The sequence below is a fragment of the Perca fluviatilis genome, chromosome 15 (assembly GCF_010015445.1).
Source record: "Perca fluviatilis chromosome 15, GENO_Pfluv_1.0, whole genome shotgun sequence".
Taxonomy (NCBI): domain Eukaryota; kingdom Metazoa; phylum Chordata; class Actinopteri; order Perciformes; family Percidae; genus Perca; species Perca fluviatilis.
The window spans coordinates 25,518,906-25,541,274 of record NC_053126.1 but is presented as its reverse complement, the minus strand read 5'-3'; the positions used below and the strand labels follow the sequence as shown (position 1 = coordinate 25,541,274).

At 43.5% G+C, this 22,369-nt stretch overlaps 1 protein-coding gene and 1 long non-coding RNA gene across 23 annotated transcripts in view; one reads left to right on the top strand and one right to left on the bottom strand.

The window, feature by feature from the left end:
- Nucleotides 1-22,369, bottom strand: part of nfixb (nuclear factor I/Xb) — a 165,634-nt gene that overhangs the window by 64,097 nt on the left and 79,168 nt on the right. The gene's annotated exons all lie outside the window — the stretch shown is intronic.
- The window catches only part of LOC120573986, a 43,083-nt gene that overhangs the window by 12,238 nt on the left and 8,476 nt on the right, over nt 1-22,369 (top strand). The window contains exons 2-3 of one of the 2 annotated variants that reach the window (XR_005641805.1): nt 7,547-7,731; nt 18,352-18,962. This is a non-coding gene — a long non-coding RNA (uncharacterized LOC120573986). Of the gene's footprint in view, nt 1-7,546; nt 7,732-18,351; nt 18,963-22,369 lie in introns of those variants that run through there. The other variant, XR_005641806.1, reaches the window with a different exon arrangement.

The window sequence follows — 22,369 nt, the reverse complement described above, 5'->3', positions numbered from 1 at the left end:
CTTTAGTTTCAAATTCCGCTGCCCGAAAAAAAAAGTGCACATGTGGGCTGCTTTCCACACCTACACAAAAATGCTGGATTGAAAAAAGAAAAATAAAGTATGCCGTAAGGACAAAGAGAGGAGCAAAAAGAGCTCTTCTTCTTGTAAACACAAGAAGAGCGAGCGTCCTGTCTATTAGGGGTGGGGAAAAAATCGATACAGCATAGTATCGCGATATTTTTCGTGGCAATACTGTATTGATACACAGACGCCAAGTATCGATCTTTTATGATATATGTGTTGGTCAGTCTGTCTGCTTGACAATCCCCATTTTGCAGCAATACAAGTGAATTGAGATGAACAAACAGAGAAATGTATCTTTTTAGATAAAACAAATGTTGACAAAATTGTCCTTTGGGGACATCATTTGAAACTGGGAAAAATTTGAAGTTGGAAAAAAATGTAATAAATTGCAATATATCGCAGACTATTGCAATATGTTTAAAATCGCAATAATATTGTATCGTGACATAAGTATTGAGATGATATCGTATCGTGAGGCCTCTGGTGATTCCCACCCCTACTGTCTATTGCATGTTTTTTTGGTCTCTTTTGCAGGAAAGACCGCCTGCTAAAGGGGTCCTTTGGCTGGCTGACAGCAGACACCTTGAGCAGAGGGTCAGTTATTCTTATCCCCCCCCCCCCACCCCATTGACTCTTAAGGTTTGCTTACGTGACCCCGTTGAGATCGAATGCCTCCAGTAATACCTCCTGTCTTGTTCTACCACACCTCCCAAGTGAAAGGGAGTCATTAGAGGTAATCACCACCTCTGTGGCCTGCACAGATATGGTATTCCCAGATGTGCAAACACGCTGAGCCAGCACTGTCAAGTCACGAGTCAAGAGATAACACTAAAGCCCAGTTCAGACCAAAGATTCAAAACCCCTTCAGAACGTCGCAGGGAAAGGTCGTAGCAGTACCAACCGGCCCGTCTCAGCTCGACTCGAGCCGGCTGATGGTGCCCGCCTGCAACTCAGCTGGTCACGAATGCCAGCTTGTCAAGTTAGCTACAAACTACAGAAATAAAAATGATTTATAATCAATTCGATGTACAGTATATGTTACAAACTGTAAACTGGTCGAAATGGCAGAGTTTTAGAGTGCGGCTAGTCTCGCATTGGCAGACCCTCCTCCACAGCGCTGCGGAGGAGGGTCTGGCTAGTCCACACAGCGTTCCGGGATGGGAGAAAAACGTGCTCTGGTTTACTGGCATTTCTTTAAACCAATCACAATTGTCTTGGGCGGCGCTAAGCTTTGGACGCAATAACGCCGCCACTGCAAAATAGCTTCGGGAAGGAAGTGGTTTAGTAGAAACGTGCTTGTTCAAAAATTGAGAGAAAGAGATTGGACAGATAGTCTAGCTAGCTGTCTGGATTTACCCTGCAGAGATCTGAGGAGCAGTTAACCATAGTCCTCAGAAATCCACCGGAATTTAGAACGACCCAAAGAAAGGGGAAGGTGACGGACATACGGCCGAAAATAAGGGACATCCGGCGGAATTTCCTGGAGGCACCATAGCAATCCGGTAAATTAATCGTCGTCGATCTGGACTAGACAGGCTAGCGAGCGGCCGTGAGCACCGTAATGTGGTCGAGTGAGCTAGAGAGGGACTGAATAGAGGGAGCGCCTAGAACAAAGCAGTGAATCCGAGACATAAAACGTTTCTGCTAATTCATCACTAGAAATGCAAATGTTGCAAGGACAGTATGTCACTATCACCAACGTTATATCCACATTCATATTTAGTCGCAACAAAGGCCTGAAAGTCGGGAAAGTTAGAATGGAAGCACAAAGAGTGGTTGCCGTAGAAATGATACACCATCTGGTCTGGTCGCATTGGTGTAAACCGGCAGGTTTCAGAACGTCGCAGACCGGCGGCGTTGCAAGTCATCTTTGGCCTGAACTGGGCTTAACATGTCATCTCTGTCTTAACAACATCCTTTTTCTGCATTCTATTGGTCCCAGAGAGGGTCTGGTGCGGTCTTCAAGGCACAGTCACGGTGATCAGAGAAGCCCGCTGTGCTCTGGGCTCTCCGTGCATCTCCTCTCATCCCTTTGGGGCGTTTATGAGCCATGGAGATACAGTCCTACATCTGCGGCAGCAATCATCCCCTCGAGTCAGGGGTCAAAAGATCTCGACAACGTTTGGAAACGATCTGCCAAAGGAACGGCTGTGATGTGGGATTCAGAAACTGAATGTAATATAATCTTTTCTCGAGATGGAATTACAAGCAAACTCTGGCGTTTGGGCAAAATGTTTTATTTTTTAATTTTTTTCCAAATGCATTCAAGTCAAGAGAAATCTCACCGGGGGGGAAGATGATTTTGGCTGAAACAATCCATCCCATGAGAGAGCGAACAGACAGCCAAACAAGACCGAGCCAAAGATCCGTTCATTGGAGCCAGGACAGTTTCCTCATTGCCAAATGTAAAGAATTTAAAGTGTTTAATAAATTGCTGTTATAGAGATAAATAGGTGTAAACCTGAAAACTATGTGTGGTGTGTACAGGGCTCTTGTAAGAGTGATACTCTTTAGATTGAGTTTGGAAGGTGGTGTCTTTAAGGTTTTTTTAAAACCAAAATTACAAGAGCAAACGTTTAAGGAAAGCATTAAACAGTGTGTTCATCTGCTCTAACATAACTGGTAATTTTTAGCATTTCTGGCTAACTAACTTGATACCTACAGTAATAACCAAGAGTTATACATACAAGGAGCATATCAATAACTAACTATATTATTTTGTGGGGCTACAGATTACATTAAACCGTCAGTCGTGGATGCTAATCAGGAGTTTAGGCTAATCTAATATTAGCAGCTCGGTTATGATCTTTATCAGATTTTGGGAAGCCATTGCTACCCAAGATAGCGTGATGTTTGCCAAAAGACCTCATCCAAAAAGCGTTTTTTTTTATAGCGCTAAAAAGGTGAAAACATACAGTTTGAAAATAAGAACAATTATGCGGTTTCTTTATTTAGCATTACATGTCTGCTGCATGGGTTGTCAACAGTTAGGATCCGGACTATTTGTTTTTGCCTGGGACTTGAAGCTTTTAGTATTATATCATGTACGCACCCATTATGTGCATATTTAGGAGCGCTTTTACAAGACTCTTTTCAAAACAAGTCAGGTTAGAACAATAAAAAGTCACCCAGAGACTGCGTTTTCAACCAACTCATGGAGCTAACGTTAGCTAGCTAATCTGGCGGCCGACTCCTTTGAGCCGGCAAATAGATGGTTACTGACTTGAAACGAGAAGCCTGATTTTGTCTACCTCTGAGATAAAGGACCCTTTGTTTCTCACATCACTCAGAATTTTGATGGTAAACTGTCACTTTATTGTAAACGGCACATTATCAGTAATTAAGTTGTGGGCTTACATAGCCCACAGTCTGTACTGGTCACCCAGCTGCAGTAGACGTCCTCATGGGCACATCCAGGACTGTAGTTACCCAGTCCGGTCTGTCTCTTATCTCCTACTTGTCTCAAGACTCGGGGGGTGTTTTCACTTGGACTTTGGTCTCTGCCCTCGAGTCCAATTCGTCTCGGTCTTTGTGAATTTGTAATTTGGTAGGAACAATCTGCCTTTCCAGTCTAGTGTTGATCTTCATAGACTGCAGATTTTAGAGGACATTTCAGGGTCCAACAATAAGGGTTAAATAAGTAAAAAAAAATAAAAATAACCTTTCGTTAAATCATTTTTTCCCGATCGTCATTGATCTCTTCCCCCCCTTCCCCTTGCCCACGCTGGAGAATGCTTTGAATATGCCATTGGCTTAGCGAAAGCTCAGTTGTTGAGTTTTGTCACACACAAAAAAGAATTGCATTGCAGCTTGCTGTTCCTCCAGTAGGCTGCATTGAGTCCTCGAATGCTCCAGTGCTGGTTCACTGCTCTCCGGGTGTTGTGGGGAGAGCACTCGCACACTGAAGGAAAACTTACAGCAGGAAGTACCTCACCACTAGTAACCCCACTGGGATAGTAAGATTAAATGGAAAAGTAAAAAAAGAAAAAAAAATAGGGAGGAGAGATGAAGCGAGGACACAGCGGGGGAAGAGCGGGGAAGAGATTGCGGAACTGCTGCTAATGCTTTCTGCAGAAACTGGCTCCTGAATGTTCCTGTAATTGGTGCGATCTGAGAAGTTGGATCTTTCCATTTCATTTCTCTCTTCTCCTCCACCTCCTCTTTTTTCTCTTCTTCTTTCCTTCTCCTGTTTCACCTCTTCCCCATCCTTTAACCTACAGGAAGCATGTTGGCAAGGTTTTTTTAAGTTCTCTGTCTCCTTCATTTAGCAAACCCAAGTCAAAGAGGAACCACAGAATGGTAAAAAAAAAAAGAAAGAAAAAAAAAAGTAACATTGAACAAGAGTGCAAAACAACTCTGCCCTCGAAGGAAGGCCCTGATTATTCCAATCAAAATGTTAAGTCAGCACAGTTCTAAATGAGCCAAGATCAACGTCAGTGAAGAAACACAGGTGGCGATTTCATGATCACCGCCTAAGAGATTTTCCACATGGGCTCTACTTTTAAACTTCCTTAATGTGCTGCTTACATAGCCCACAGTCTGTACTGGTCACCCAGCTGCAGTAGACGTCCTCACGGGCACATCCAGGACTGTAGTTACCCAGTCCGGTCTGTCCTACTTGTCTCAGACTCGGGGGGTGTTTTCATTTGGACTTTGGTCTCTGCTCTTGAGTCCAATTCATTTCGGTCTCCGTGTGATTTGCAATTTGGTAGGAACAATCTGCCATTACAGTCTAGTGTTGCTCTTCATGGACTGCGGATTTTAGATGACATTTCAGGGTTCAACAATAAGGGCCCGATGGCCCCCGGGGCAAATAAAACGCCACGTCGGGCAAGTACATATAACAACCTTTGGTTAAACAAAAAGTTTTCAATCATTTTTTCCCGATCATCACTGATCTCTTGCTCCCCCTCCCCTTGCCCACGCCGGAGAATGCTTTGAATATGCCGTTGGCCAATCAAGTCTAATGTGCTATTTGTAATTAAATTAGTCAAACTCACAGAAAACACACTGTGTGAAATACATAGCTACAGGGCACTGTAGTCCCGGTTTTATTTTGAAAATCCGGCGCTGCAGGTTAGGTTGTAGACAGAGTTCTTTTAAAACGTTCTGATTGAGTGATAAAAGCCAGGACATGTCCTAAAACAATGAGTATAGGGGACAGTAAAAACGGACTTTGGGCAAGTAGAATTATCACTTCCCCAACCCGGCAAAGGGAAAAAAAAAAAACTTAACGTTGAACACTGCATTTTTTAGAATGTATTTAACGGGTTTCCTATTCCATATATCCCAGTTTATACGGTTGGTACCAATGCAACAACCCTCCCAGTGTTCCTCTGGGGTCAGACTAAGAGGGCCTCCCAGGCTTGAGCACCTTTAAGACCCGTGGCTTTACAGCTGAAACACAACAGATAAGCTTGCTTAGCGGTGCATAAAGACTAGCTACACACCACTCTGAGGAGAGGACACACTGACTTACATGGATTATTCACCAGCTATATGATCCATTCATGACCATGCATGTGTGTGATAAGCCAATCGACAATGAGCCACGCTTGCTTTCCTGCACTGGGGGAGCTGGCCGATCGGTCAGGGTACTGTTTGAGGGTTTTGAATACCGGTGTCCATACAGAGTTTGGGTACCAATACCTAAATTTTTTTTTTTTTTATACCTTACTACAGCTGTACAACTTTGCCCATTTGAAATACGGTCTAAAATAAGATCAATTCTTATTTAAATTAAATATCTGGCAATTAAATATATATATTTTTTTAAAGAAGAAGAATGTGACCATGCTTTCAATACATCATGATTCTGGACAGTTTATAATACTTGTACTACTATGTACACTTTTCAGTCGGAACTTAAAAAATATCGAGATTGGGCGTCTTGGTCGCCTAGGGGGGTTAAAGATGCTAACAAGTTCGAGTCCAGCTGGGGTCCTTTCCTGTCAACTTCATGCATTAAAATGAAGGCAACACACCCACAACATTTTTTTTTTTTTTTTTTTTATATTCAGATCTGACATCCGGCTCTACTGAGGGCACAATCTGGATTGTGTGAAAAAAAAATAACGGTAATATTTTAGGTTGCATGCCTGCAACTCTAAGTGGATCTCCTCTTTTCCAAAAAAAGGATCATCCTATTCCCAACAAGCAAGCTAGGCTGACCTCCGGCTCAGATTCTGTCCCCAATCAAAAAAGCACAACGTCGTCGGTTAATCCGGCTCCATAATCACAAATGCTCCCGATCGCATCGGCCTCGGAGCTGTGTACAGAGTGTACGGAGCTGAGCGGGGCACCCTGGTATTACAGCACATGAATATCTCCGCTGATTAAATCATTAAGGAGCTTTTTATTTTTATTTTATTTTTTTTTTTACTAGCCCCACTAAAGCCCTGTCCACTAAATTTGCCTCCGTTCCTCTCCCTCTGCTGTAGATCTGTAGTTAGTGGGGGATGTAATGGGGGTTGGGATTAACTTGTTTGGGCTGTCCGCAGGCTCAAACACTAAGCGCTCAATCACTCAATCACCGGGATCCACACGCTCACTGGGACTTAGCCTCACAGATCCCGCTGACATTGACCGCGGTTGGACTCTTGAGCCGACCCGCTGATGATCCCGTATCTCTATCTGCATTGCTGGGTCGACCAATTTTCCATCACTAACAGCAGCTTGCCATGAATGATGATATCAAACAGGGGGGGGCTGGGGGGGGGTGGATAGAGCAGGTAGGTGCAGGATTAGAGGCTGTCTTTGTTTTTCTGTACTGTACGGCCGCGGTGGAATGTAACTAAGTACATTTACTCAAGTTCTGTACTTGAGTCTTTTTCTTCTCCTGCCACTTTCTACTTCTACTCCGCAGAGAGAAACATTGTACTTTTTACTCCACTACATTCATCTGGCAGCTTTAGTGACTTTACAAATTAAGATTGTTTTGCACACAAAACATGTAGTTTATAAAAATGTGTTTTTATAAATTAGGCACGGCTGAAATGATTAGCCGACTAAACACTTAGTTGATTGAGTACTTTTGCTTTGAATACTTTAAGTACATTTTCCCGAGGATACTTGCATACTTGACTTTGCTAACATTTTCAGTGCAGAATTTGTATGATCTGAATACTTCTTCCAGCACTGCTGTTTGCACATTTTCTCACTGTAGTGCCCAAAAGAGACAAAACACAGAGGGGATGTTTGATGCAAATTGGCAGATTGTGCCTGAAAGAGACTTGTGGCATTCATCAGAGTAATGGTGCAGCATGTCGACAGTCCTCCTTTTCTACTAAGGAGACGGTCAAACTTCTCGCTTCACGTCTTGCACTTCTAACCATGCTTTTATACCCCCCATTTCCTGGCCCCCAACATATTCAGAGTGCTCGTTTTATTAAAAAAGACAGAATAAAAATACAATAACCTTTAGCTCTTTTTTGTGCTTTCCTTTATTCCCATGTTATCCTTATGTATGCGTGTTCTCTCACAGGCACCCAAATAAATGGACAGAGCAGCGAGAAGAACGGTGCGTGGCTGAGAGGGAGAGATAGAAGAGACAGAGACATCACGTGGATGATCCTGGACCGCAACCAGACACAAAGACCTGGAGGCAGCTGTCGAAAGAACTACCAAAACATACCAATGAATTCCCCTCTCAAACCTCCCTGGAGAGAGGTAAGAACCGAAACTTACGAGTTTTGACGGAAAAGTGGAAAGACGACCAAAAACGGCGTTTCCTAGTTTTATTTTGTTTCCGTCGACTTTGAACGAAGCGTATTTTACGATGCTAAAAATGACTCTTTCATTTACATGGAGTCTGGTGGGTTTAGCAAACGCAATTTTGCGGATGTTTTTAAGGTTTAAAAAAAATTAAATAAAAAAGGCTCTTAATCTTTAACAGAAAGGTCGACCTCCTTAGAAATCCTTTCCATAATGTTGTCAGACACTTAGAATATTAATCTGAGCCTGACAGCGGCAAAACGAGCACTTTTGTGAAGTTAAATACAAGCTTTACAATTACCCTATTAACTTATATTGTAGCTTGTTTCGCCGCTTGCTTAATACTGGAGCAATTTCAAAGACTGTTCCCGTCTCACACACACACACACACACACACACACACACACACACACACACACACACACACACACACACACACACACACACACACACACACACACACACACACACACACACACACACACACACAGTTACCCTTTAATACCTCTTCCCGATGAATGTTTTTTTAATTCCCCTTCAGAACACGAGACAAAATATGAGTTTACTTGCAAAATGTCGATTGCAAAATGTCGATTGCATTGTTTTTGTGATTGTTAGAAGCCAAAAAACGCGATTCAAATTTCGATTGATTGCACCGCCCTAGTGTCCACTCCACCGTGCTCCAACGCCTTTCATTAGCAGAGAGCAGATCCCAATCTAACACTGCTGCAGGTCACTGCACCGCGCGCACGCACACACACACACACACACACACACACACACACACACACAGTACAGGCCACATCAGGCAATGATTACGCTAATGTAGCCGTCTAACAAACAGAGAAATACTGAAAGCCATACAACTGTGTGACGGGACTTTTTATTGTCCAAAACCTTGAGGAAAAACGGCCTTGATGAAAGCTAACTGTTGATTCAGGGATCGGGCCAGCCGCAGGGAGCCCAACAGCCAAGTTCTGAAAGACTGCCTTCATTTATTTAGGGTTATTACATTTTCATTTTATTAACGCTGTCTCACTGCTTCACTATTTGTCTTAAAATGTGTATCCATTCTTTTATTTAAGTGTCATTATCTAAACAACTTATCTTTATTAGGCAATAGAGAATCCCCACTGGGGATACTTCTGTTGCTGGGGAGTGTTTTTGTTGGTTTTTGAAATATTTTTTTCTAGAACAGATTTTTTCCTGTGGGCTCACGTTGATCTTTAAAGTGTAAATACATGTGCGTGTTACTATGGGGATTAGCTTTCCTCACACAGTATACAGAGAGTTAGCCTCGGTGTTACTTTCTGTGAGTTGCAGCTTACTTTTCAGAGTCGAAAAGGTAATAAAAAAAAAGAAAAACCGTGAGAAGTGAGAGAGGAGACATCTTGGGAGAGGCAGGAGGTGAGAAAAGATCACGTTGAGGGTTTTGGAGGAGAAGGAGAGAGATGGAGAGCAAATGAAGCGGTGCTGGTGTCTGTTTTCCCTCTGGCTGGTGATGGGCGACTGCAGCCAGCATAAACACATGCCTTCATGGCTCACACATTTCCTGCTTCAGTCCACATCCCAGCGCCGGGCCACACAGGCTCAGGACACCACAGCGAGTTGTGCGTGTGTGTGCATGTGTGTGTGTGTGTGTTTTTTTTTGTGTGTGTGTGTGTCTGTCTGCATGCTCACTGCTCTTTAGCTTGTGGTTAACATCTCTCTGTTATCATCCCAACTTTGACTACAGTATGTCCGCGCACACACAAATCACTCCTAAAAACACACATCTTGGCTGAATGTAAAGGAAGATATATTTCATATTGGGCTTCGAGGGAGGAAAGAACTCGGCGTATTCCCATCTGATTCTAACATATGTGGTTTAACAGGCATTAACACCATTCATCTCCTTACTTGTTGGCGTACCTCTCTTCCCACAGGCAAGATATCTTAATGCGTAGTGCTCTTGCGCTCTCTTTACGGTACGGTGTGTGTGTGTGTGTGTGTTTGTATGTGTGTGAGAGCGTGTGTTGCATCATACTGTTACTTTAAGGGGGATGTGTAGCAGCAAGGTTGTCGAATGTGTTGATTCTACACAGCTCCTTTCATCTATAGAGAGCCTCTTTTTAATCTATAGCCAGAACCTCCTCTATCACCTTTCAGACAAAATCAGGCGGAAAGAGAGATTTAAGACACAATGACGACTGGTAGGAGCAGGGGAGTGTGGGAGATTGAAGTTGGGGGACCAGAATAGAGAAAAGTGAGCAGGGGGAAGGGATGAGAGGGTCCTTGTGATCTATCATCCTACAGAGACACTTCCCAAGAAAGGACGGCTCTTTTTCCCAGTCTCTGCTTTTTTTGTCGTCTTACGGGTACTGTAGGCCTGCTGTTAATCGGAAAAGACCTTAGCGGTCAACTCCAGCTGTGTCCTCTTCCATCTACAATCCCAGGCTTATTTTCGTCTGCTTAATTTTAAGTGTTCATTTGAGAAACGGCGGAGGAGACGCTCCTCTCGCCATCCATTCCACCAGCTACTATATAGATTCACAGCAAAGGGGTCACTGAGGCAAATCCTTCCCTCTCTTCTTGGTAAATGGGGTGTAAAACAGGCCTGGTGCTGAGAGTGGCTGTAGCCCACAAGGAGATGATTATCTGGGGCTAATTTCACCCACAGTGGGTCTCTGAGTATCCCTTAAGGATCATATAAGGGCCTTGTAGACACTGTCGTACTGGATGAGCTTTAACAAGATGATCCTCTGGGCATCATCCTCCCTCGGTGGGTAACGTGCAGTGTTGTCTGTTCAGAAGGTTGGCTTAAATAGGAACAAGACGGATGAGGTCTTATAGTTATGCGAGAAAAACACCGACATCATTCAAAGGCCGTAACCGTGGAAATGACACAATATATATTTATACTGCATTCAGATATCTGGCACCTATGCTGTGTGGAGCCTTAATACTATTTCCAGTACAGCCTGGAGCGAGGCCTTTATGGCATTAGGGCACTGAGACAGCTGCTTATAACCAGCGATGGGCAATATACTTCAAATATGTAACCAAAACTAACATATTTCTCATTGGAAATTTTATATATATATATACCTACCAACTATAAAAATGAAAAACGAGTTGTATTATGGGTAATGTAGACACCAGGAAGGATGCATGAAATAAAAAAGATGATATCTCTGCTTCTGCTGCCCCCCACCCCTTCAGCCCCCGCACCAGGCCAAAGACCCTCCATCCAACTCCCCTAAGACCGCGAAGAAGAACAACATGCAGAAATAGAACCTTACTGGGATTAGTAACTTGAATGTGATCACTGAATCAAATTTTTTAATATTTCTAAAAACTATTTGATGGATCGGCGGGGCACAGTCATCACAGGCCGCCGCACACTAGGTCAGCTTTTTTGACCACCAATTTTTAAAATATTGAGTCCCGCTCCGATACTTGCATTTTCCTAGATGAAAGTTTTTGCTTTCAAAAATAATAACTAAGTGAACAAAGTAAGTAATAGATGTCTTCATTTAACTTTTTTGTAAAACTTACATATAAAATCAACTTCTAGCTACTTAGAATGGTGTCAAATTTACTGAAGTAAATGATCGGAGTAATCCCGGATTAGTTAAAAAAAAAATAAAAAATGCCCACGTTGGCTTGAATCCGATACTTCCCCATGCGATCGGGACATCCCTAACGACGACAACATCGATTTTGCTTTACGCTGGGTTTCCACAGGCTGCTTCAACAGCAGCAGAGCGGAGCGACACACACACACACACACACACACACACACACACACACACACACACACACCCCCATCTGTGTCCAACACACACACGCACAAAAAGGCACCTGTGTAATCACGTGTAACAACGTGTAACAACGTGTGTTAAGTACGTTCGCTAAAGTCATTAGTGTACACAAGATGAAAGCTGATCATCAGCACGCCTATCAGCTTACATGAAAATTAATATGCGTCACACAAACGCTCTCATGTGACATTTTGTCTCTCTCCACCACCACCACCACCCCAACCTCCCCCCCTCTCTCTGTCTGTCTGCTTTTCATTTTGCCTGTAGCCTCCTAATGGCTCAAGTGAGGTAATTTTTTTTGTTGAAAATGTACCGAGTAACCCCTGTCAGTGTGTGTGTGTGTATGTGTGTCTTTGCATATGTATGTATGCATATATAGACACTGTTTATGTCTGTGCATGCATAAAAGTGTGTGTGTGTGTGTGTGTGTGTGTGTGTGTGTGTGTGTGTGTGTGTGTGTGTGTGTGTGTCCTGTGGGCCCACAGCAGTTCTGTGCTAAGCTGAGCAGTGGGCTGTTTCAGGCTGCGGTCTAAATTCAATAAGCCAGGTTTGACATATGCTAGCATTCTGTACAAACACTGTCCAGTGGTCGGCCCTGCACTCTAACCCTGCTATTACAACTGCTGTGTGTGTGTGTGTGTTGTGTTCCTGTTACAGAAAGAGCAAAGGAAGAGAAAGAAAAACAGAGTGAGAGATGGCAACTAAAGTACTAAGACTAGGTGGAATCCTACAGTAGCGTAGTGGTGTATTAAATACAGCTGGATATTAAACATTCATCTGCCATTTTCTGTAGTGGTCCCAGTATTATTTGTTCTTAAAACGGTTACACAGACCAATTATGAACATGCCAGCTATTCAGGAAGCGAGACATAGAATCTTAAATTGGGTCTTGGATGACCCGCGGCGTTTATTCATGGTCAAACTGAAACCTACACTGTCCATTTTTCTACCGCTCGACAACTTTACGGCAAATTTCTTCTCCGTTTTGATGGCCAACACCTGAACAGCTGTCCGTTCCGAGCTCGTCCACGTCGCTCTCTCTCGCACTCGACCACACACACTACGCTACTCTTATAACTTAGCAAACTTTCAACACCCTACAAATATAGGAATGGTACGCCATATCTGACGCACAAAAAGGCCTATACAGGAAAATATATATTTATACAAGAAGAAAAAAAAGTGGCACGAAAAAATTCGATATTTTAGAGCTACACTTAAATTTCTCAACTGAGGCTGTCTGTGTCTGCGTTGCGTGTGGAGCAACAACCATGTAAGCATTGAGGCAAAGACGTCACCTGTGGAAACACTGCCGGTGCTATTCAAACATCCTGGGACAGCAGATGTAAAATAGCCTCCAGGCTTATTCTGGCACATTTGACTTTTGTTTTTAATGTATCATTAGTGCACATTGTCCCTGATAAATGAACCTGAAATAAATAATGAATTAATTCATTTTGAAAGAACAACGACAAATGGGGAAACTCCAAGTCGACCAACTGACAGCAGCACGTCATCACTCACTCAATGACAGACGTTCGTGTTTACGGGGCTGGTCCCCCAAATTTGCAGCGGTCCATCCAAAAATACAGTCAAACCACAGTCCAGGGAGGGTAGCGTGATCGGGTGTGCAGCCCAGAACAACAACAACAACAAAAATTTTCAATTGTTCTTCCACAACACAGTAAATCAAAAAGAAAATCCCTGCAGCCAAGCACCGGCAGGTGGCGCCCTACATCAGCAGGGTTATCCCAGGTGGCGCGGCGACCACACGTGACGTGAGCTACAGAGCTAACCCCTGCTTGCGTCAGTCCTCACAGAGTGCATCGTGGTTGAAGTCTTCCCCCAGACAAGACCGGTCAATCCAGACAAGATTAATCAAATAAAGAATGTGACCTTAACGGATAAAAGAAACTTAAAAAGAAAAGTGGCCTATTCTTATCCATACGCCCACACAACCTAATTTGTTTTCATTAAAAAACAGCCTGGGATCTTGATATACTGTATAATGAAATTCACCAAATGGGAAAAAACTAAAAATAAAAGCGAATTGGTTCAGTGCTCCGAGAAACCAGCGAGGATGTTAATCTGGAGAATTAACTGTTCTTTGCTGTACTGTGCTCTGATCTAATGGACCAGCGAAGGCCATCAGATAAAGGCCCGTCATGTGTGCCTTCCACATCCTGAGAGCTGGGGACCGTCTGCCTACCATCCTACCTATCTGCCGGCCGCTCCATCTATTCTTTGGGGCTGAACGATTCATTGCATTTTTGATATTTTAATAATATTGCGATATGTTAAGAGTTTATTTATTTATTTATTAAATCGGAAATAAATGCAATTACCACGCAGTCCCGTGACCCGCGAGAGTAAAGCAGTCTACAGAGGAAGCCTCAACTTGCCACGCTATGCTGTACCTTGACCTCGACAGAACCTGACAACGCGGAAACTTTAGTGTCAAAAGAAGGGACAGTCATCAGTAGAGATGCACAGATTACAACTTTCTAGGCCAGCCGATACCGATTTTAGCAGATTCCGATTACATTTTTTCTAACCACTTTACAGCACATACAAATATTTTTATAATAGAACATTTTGCACAGAACATAGAAACATTTTTTGAACAGGTAATGGATCACTATAAAATAGAAATATATAAATGACTCCTGGTGTGGGAAATTCACACACATCTAAGTGCAATGTTAGAACCATTTCCATTTTTTCACATCCAATATCCAACTAAAAGAAATGTGATTTTGGTTTTTGGTGTCTTCCATCCACGCCCTACTTTTTCCTTGCAGGTGTTGCGTATTGCAAACTTGTTATGTTCTGCACACACGCTGAAGACTTTCCAAACAGCTGACATGTTGCAGATTAATTCACGAGGTTCCCTAAATGTGCGAGAATACACCGCGGGGTACGCGCGACACACTGTGGAAAACTTGTGACAAAGTTGGGGGGAGGGGGGGAGAGACTGTGCTGTCGCGACCGTGTGTGCGTGGGTGCATGCGTCCTTGAGAACTGTAACTCGTATTACTTATGTTGTCAGTTAATTGTAGCATTGACCGGCATGAAATCGGCATATGTTAGACTGACCTGCCGGTTGCCGGTCATGGCCGAGCACGTGAAAACCGGTCAATTCTGATCACCGGCCGGTCTATCGGTGCATCTCTAGTCATCAGTTGTGTGGGACTACTTTGGCGTTAAAAAAATAAATAAATGCTTAACAGCGTCAGGTATTGTGTAAAAACTGCCTTGCTAACAGTGCTACTTCGCGGGGCAACACTACTAACTTGTATCAGCACTGACTGAAAAATCGCAATTGAGATTATTTTCCAAAATATTTCAGCTACACTACTCATTGGACTAACTTACTGCCCACCTAGTCTCGCTTTTGCCAGACATTCCTTTTCCATTCCATTTCTTTAAACCAATCACAATTGTCTTGAACTTGTTTTGGTGGAACGTGTACATTCAAAAGTTGTTTTAGTCGGGCGACTGGGTAGCACACCTGGTAGAGCAGGCGCCCATATATAGAGGTTTACTCCTCGACACAGCGGCCGCGGGTTCGACTCCGACCTGCAGCCCTTTGCTGCATGTCATTCCCCCTCTCTCTCCCCTTTCATGTCTTCATCTGTCCTATGAAAATAGAGGCCTAAAATGCCCCAAAAAGTGTTGTTTTAGTTGTGCAACAGAAAACTCAGATTGGACAGATAGTCTAGCTAGCTGTCTGGATTTACCCTGCAGAGATCTGAGGAGCAGTTAACCATAGTCCTCAGAAATCCACCGGAGTTAAGAATTACAACACAAAGAAAGCGGAAGGTAACGGACATCTGGCCGAAACAGAGTGACATCGAGCGGAATTTCCGGCGGCACCGGAACATTCCCGGAAGCGGAACGTTGTGGATATAGACTACAGCCCACCTTACAGACCAAAGCTCCTGTCTGCTAAATGAACAGCCTCTTCCCTACATTACAACCTGCCCGACGCTCCACGTGTCTCACTTACTGACTCCCAGACATCAGCTCCACTCTGTCTTAGTGACGCTTCTCTCCATAAAGCGCTACAGAGTGTCAGCCTGCGTGTCTGCCAGCTTGCCGCTCCCATAAAGACGCAGGAATGGGGGACCAATCTCATTAGGGCAAGATTACGCCAAATCTGTTTGCTGTCCCTCCGCTGTCGCCGCTGCTGCTGCAGCAGCTGTGGAGCTATGATGAGTGGTAATGCTACTGGTAGGCTATTGTACCAGCTGACATGCACACAAACACACCCACTTTCCACACAATCTAAGCGGTTATGAGATACTAATCAGCACTGTCACTGGGTTTGGAGTGGGAGAGTTAGCAGTGGCCTGACCAAGTTAGAGTGTCTGTGTGTGTGTGTGTGTGTGTGTGTGTGTGTGTATTGTCTTTGTTCAACTGTATGCTCTAAGCCCACAAACAAGTCCCAAAACACCCAGGAGAGATGAGTAACAGACCGAAGACAGAACCCGAAAAGGCTATAATGTTATGAGAGAGAGGGAGAGAGAGGGAGAAGGAGAGAGAGAGAGAGAGAGTGAGAGCAACAAGTGCGTAAGAGACTGAACTGGGGAGGGAGAGAGAGGGAGGGAATGAGGGAGAAAGGGAAACACATGTGGAGGAGGAAGGGAAGGGAAGGAAGGGGAGAGTGGGCAGCGCGGAGGCCAAGGTTGAACGTACGCAGACCTGCAGACGGAGGCCTCCCTACCAAATAAGCAGCGCCATAATCAGACTAATGCTGCTCAGGAGACAGCCAGCACACTGGAAAACTGCAAACTGCTATGGCACAGGATTAAACACACTGCAATAAGGAGGCTTTTCATGCTCAGGTCGCCCACAGACTACACACAAAGCCCACATCGGCAAGTGTGCCAGGCAATGCGCTCGACATTTTGTCCTGGATAGTCATCTCACGAAACTCGGGACATTTCTGTCGCACGGGCGGGAAGAGTGTTGAGCATGAAATGAATAGTTCTACATTTTGAAGACCTATTTGTTTACTTGCAGAGAGTTAGATGAGATTAAAACCACTCTTACGTCTGTGTGTATGGAGCAAGAGCCAGGAGGCGATTAGCCTAACTTAGCATGAAGACTGGAAACAGGGGGAAAATCGTTAGCCCGGCTCGGTCCAAAGTTCAAAAGTCTGTCCACCGACACATTTTAAGCTCACTAATTAACATGTTTTTAAAAAAAACCCAACAACACACACACACACACACACACACACACACACACACACACACACACACACACACACACACACACACACACACACACACACACACACACACACACACACACACACACACACACACACACCTCCCCGTTTCCAATCGTCATGCTAGGCTACATGTAGGCTCATCGACTGCTGGCTGTAGCTACATACTTAACCCACAGACATGAAAGTGGTGGCAATGTTCCCATCTAACTCTCAGAGAGCCAGTGGGCAATTGAAGTTTAAAGTGTAAATAAAACAGACTGGGTGAAAACAAAAACATGACTTATGAGTGGGAAATGTATATTCTATTAAGGTCAATACAAACCATGTAAAATCAAGCATCTCTTCTTAGCTCACTGACTGGAAAAGTGGCCCGGAAATATATTTATAAAAAGGAGTGCGCCGTTTAATTTACCTTAACTGAACAGCTCCGGAGTCATTGGAATGGTTATATGACTTCTTGCAATTTTGGGCCGGCCTCAGCGTCAGGAAGCATCTCGTGAAATCAACTCTTGCGATGTAACGAATTGCTTCACGGCACTGCACACATAGGCCCATTCAGGAACCGGCTAACAAGGTAGCGATGGAGTCATGGCTGAGCCGACAAAGAAGAAGCCGAAAGCTAGGAAAGCACTGTTGGAGGAACAGAGAAAGAGGAAACAGCAGACTGACCGAGCGAGGAGTCAGACACGAGTAAACATCGGAGCTGCCAAATATCTATTCCGAAGCTGTAGGGGGCGCTCTATAGAGAAACCTGCGAGCAAAAAGCGATTTTGCATAGCGCTCCTTTAAAATCACTACCACTGACGCAATATAGCTACTGGCCACCAGTGGCAGCACCGAGCCCACTGTGGTCGCTGAGCATGGAAGTAATCCTGCGACATCTTCGATTTTACAGGTCTGAAAATGGCTCAGTATTCACTACCTAGTGCAAGGTATTTACTGTCATTTTAATGAAGTTTGGGAATTTTCTGGGAACTGATAACCTAACAAATAACCACAAAGCAATGCTTCCTTTGATAGGTATTTGGAACACAGCGTTGGTTTGCATCGAATTTAACGGAAGACGCCTCCCTTTGTTGGAAAGTGTGTTTGATTTATGACAAAACAATCTTAGCTCAAGGTTCCCTTACTAGCATCTAGGAGCTATCAATCTTATCTCAAAGTCTTCATCAGCAAATGGAACTGGCTTGGTTTTTTATTTTTGGGTTGACATTTTTCGTCCACCTTAAAAACGGTTTAAATCGAGTGCACCCAGTGAGTTTGTATTTGAGACACTTTTCCCATAGTTCTGAAATGTCCTGGTTCGTTACAATGGTCCTGAAAAGCGACAAACACACGCACGCCGCACACACACACACACACACGCACGACAGCGAGACGCACGCAACACGCACACACGACACACACACGCACTCCTCGCCAGCAGCAGGAAGACAAGCAGCAGATAATGATCTGTGTAGGGGCCGAGTGGTTTCTCTCTGTCTCTCTTACTAACTCTTGCACTTACTCGTTTTCTCTCTCCATCTTTGACAGATTTCAAGTAAATACCAGCAAACAAGCAATTATTTCTGGCAGCCTGGGCCCTTCGCTCTTCCAAAAGACATGGAGCAGAGGGAGAGGGGGTGGATGAAATCACCCTAACAGATGTGATTTAAATCAATATTGCATTATATGTGCCTTTATTTATTTATTTATTTAAAATAAAAAAAATAAAGTAACACAGGGAACCAAACCAATGAAGGGCCCTGTGATGACTGCTGCCCTTCGCTTGACGGAATAATTGCTTTCAATACGTCAGGGTTTTTCATTTTTTAATTTCCTTTTACCCCCTGCCTGTCCTTCTTCTGTGTTCCTCCAGGTCTGAGCAATCCCCCCGATGTTAAAATAATATAAAAAAAAAAAAAAGAAGGAAAAAAAAATTCATCCGAGCTGTCAAACGTAGAGTTTTAACACAAACCATCTGGTGGAACGATGGAGGTAAACAGGCGTAAACAGAACCGGACTGGGAGGAAGAGGAGGGGGCGGGGGGAGAGGGAGGCAGCTGAGGGAGGAGAAGAGAAGCAGAGATCCTGAGAGAGGGGAGATGGGGTGAGATAAGCCGAATGTTACGGAGGAGGAGTTGGAGTAATAAGAGACGGAGCTGGAACGGTGGGGAGACAAAAAAAAAAAAAAAAAAAAAAGAAGTGGAGAATTTGGATGCGAGGGAAGGGAAGAGTTGGAGGATGAAGAGGCGGCAGAGGAGAGACGGATGATGGGGAGGAGAGGAGGGGGAGGAGAGGGTGACAACAATGTAGTCTGGGAACAAATGAAGGTGTTGTAGTCGAGGTTTGACAGAAGGAGAGGAGGAGTGGGAGCTTCAAACACTCTTTCGTGTTGCATCCATTGTTACAGAATACGGGACAATAGGAGGGCTCCGTTCCAAAGTGCTATGAAACCATTCGGAAATTTTAAAAGTTAGCTCACACCAATTGTAACACCGTTTCATTTATTAAATATGTCCGATTAAAATGACATTCAGGACATGTGGCGCACGTTGATTTTAATAGCATTTACATTTCAAGCATTTGGCTTTGAGCATGTACCGTTATTTCACTGACTATTCTGCTAAACTTTGAATACTATCTGCACATGGCAAAGACTGGTTAGGGTTAGGGAAACATTGTGTTATGGCAAATAAGCTACGGGTAAAGGTAACAAATGAAAACGAAGATAAGCAGTAAGAAAACATTGTTGTAAAAACAAAACAAAAACTGAAACGATATTGCCTGGTAAAAAAATAAATAAAAAAATTTAAAATTAACGTACCGGTAAATTAATTTCAGTTTTGTAGCTATAATAAATAACCACAGAAAAAAAAGTAGACGGCATGAATTTCCGTCAACTCTCAGGTCTAATGTTAACCAACTGGGGTCAGGTTGAAGTTGATTTCCATAACAACCCTGACAAAAACTATTGTAAAACTAAAACTCAATACATAAAAACTAAGCCTTTCCAAAAAAAACTCAAACTGGATTAAAACTAGCTAACAATACATCCAAACTAAACCGTTCTAAAAAAACTCAAACTGGACTAAAACTAGCTAAAGCACTCTGAAAACTAACTAAAGCTAAACTCAAATGAAATTGAAAAGCCAAAACTAAAATCACATAAATAAAAACTAATTAACAATTAAAAAACTAGAAAAACCTTGCTGCATAGCATTGTTTCTACTAATGCCCCCCCCCCCGTTTTGTTTGTATCATGCACGCCCACAAGGAAACCGTTACAAGCACGCTGCCAACAGTTTCCCACTGTTCCGCTCAGCGTTGGTAAAGGAGCCTACAAACGCAGTCAAAAAGAGGACTGCTACCTAGCAAACACAGATGCTAGCAAACAAACATTTCACAAATCGGCGGAATTGCACGTTAAAGTGCGCTGCAAAATTGTCCACTATAAACAGGATTCCTAGCGATACTGTGCAGATTCGTGAGCAGTGCCCACACACCACGTGTCTGTCTCTGTACAGTGATCTTGCAAAGTGGCGCGGAAATTGTAGAAGGGAGGGCTAAGAAAAAAGGCTGAAAGTTCTTTTAATTTGAGAAATGAGTAAATCGAAGACTATATGGGAGAGGAAATATGGTTCAGGTGAAGACGGATGTGAAATGAGTTTTGGAAACACAAATCAGTTCCGTGGGATCTTACCTTTAGTTGAGACGGCAGCAGGGCAGCAGCAGAAACATGGGAGGAAGAAAGAAAAAGACTTTAATTAGCATGATGGTTTTAGTAAACACTTCCGTCCGCTAGTCTAACCTGGGTCAGTTGTGGCTGGTCACATGGTCGATCAAAGCTCAAAGCTAAAATGCACCATTGCTGTAGCTTTGATACATACTTTCTTCCCAGTGTGGAACCTATAAACGCAAAACACAACGATTTGGTTTCACATTCATACTGTAAGTAAAAAAAATAATAATTAACAAAAAAGTGCTCGATTAAATATTTAAAAAATGCTGTCGTTTGGGGGTTTCAAGTTGCAAGTTGAAGGTTTTGTGTGTTAAAAAATACATAGTTTATCACAAAAAAAGCTATCATTCATACGCAGCAGCAGCAGACCTGCGAAGGTTACTGCACATGACTGCATTAGCTCATGTGACATAAGGAAGTGTGATATGAAGTACCATATGACAAGGGCTTTCTTGTTAGGGTAATGCTTCTAGGATAGAGGCTAAAGGTGGGAAGGTGGGAAGCAGCGGCATGAAGATGCTTCTCAAGAGGTGGAGGAGGCAGTATGGAGTGGTGGACGCTAGCAGCGTGACCCACCAACGACCAGACCGCCAACCCGACGTCCGAACTCACACAGTTATTACTTTGGTTCGGACTGAAACAGCTACTAAATATCTAAACACCTCTGAATGTTTGGCCACGAAATGTTGTCCAGACAGTCATGGTCCCCAGAGGGGCAATCCTAAAGAATACGGAGAACCCCTGATTTTTCCTTTAGAACCACAACAAGGTTGACATCTGTGGTTTTAAGTGAAATGTGTTCATCAGGTTTCCAATATTTCGGTTTAAGACCAAATATCTGTGAAACTGCGATGACATTCCCACCAGATTCAGCTGTACTTTGTGTGGAAATGCTAATAGAGCCGCAAAGGTGAATCGATTAATTGCCAACTATTAAATGAAATCGCCAACTATTTTGAAAATTGATCAAATTGGTTTGAGTTATTTCAACAACAAAACAAAGTTTAAATTCTCCGATTCCAGCTTCTTAAACGTGAAGAGCTTCTGCTTTCTTTGCTCCTCTGTGACAGTAAACGGAGTATCTTTGAGTTGTTGACAAAACAAGACATTTGAGGACGTCCTCTTGGGGCTTTGGGAAACACTGATCGTCATTTGTCACCATTTTCTGACATTTTATGGGCCGAACAACTTCTCCATTAATCGAGAAAATAATCGACAATGAAAATAGTTAGTTGTGGTCCTGAATGCTAATTAGCAAATGTTAGCATGCTTACACGTACAATTAACTAAGATGGTGAACATGGTAACTATTATTTCTACTGAACAATAGCATTTTTTGGATTTTTGATTGATTGATTGATCTAAACTAAATTTCATTGTGAACATGTCAGCATGCTGACATTAGCATTTAGCTCAAAGCCCTGCCTCGCAGAGCTGCTTGCATGGCTGTAGACTCTTACAGTAAGTTTTCTTTCTAGAGGGAAACACGCTGGCAGGTTATTGATTAAGGTTGAGTGTGTCGACATTATCTGGGTTTGTAATAAGACTGGAAACAAGATGCGTCCTTCGATATCCATCGTGTGTTAGCGAGGGAAAGGCTCAACAAGGGAAAAGATTAAGGAGGGGAAAAGAAGAGTTGAACAATCCCAGTTTTCCACAGGTACAAAGAATGCCTGAGTGCAGTCACAGCCCAGTAGCACGCTCCTTCATGATTGTCAATGACTCCTCCCCCCCCACCCCCCTTCCCTCTCTCTGTATATTCCTCCTTGTGGTGGCATGGCCCCTGTCAGGTGACACGGGAGCTGATGAGGCCTGACAGAAGGTCAGCGAC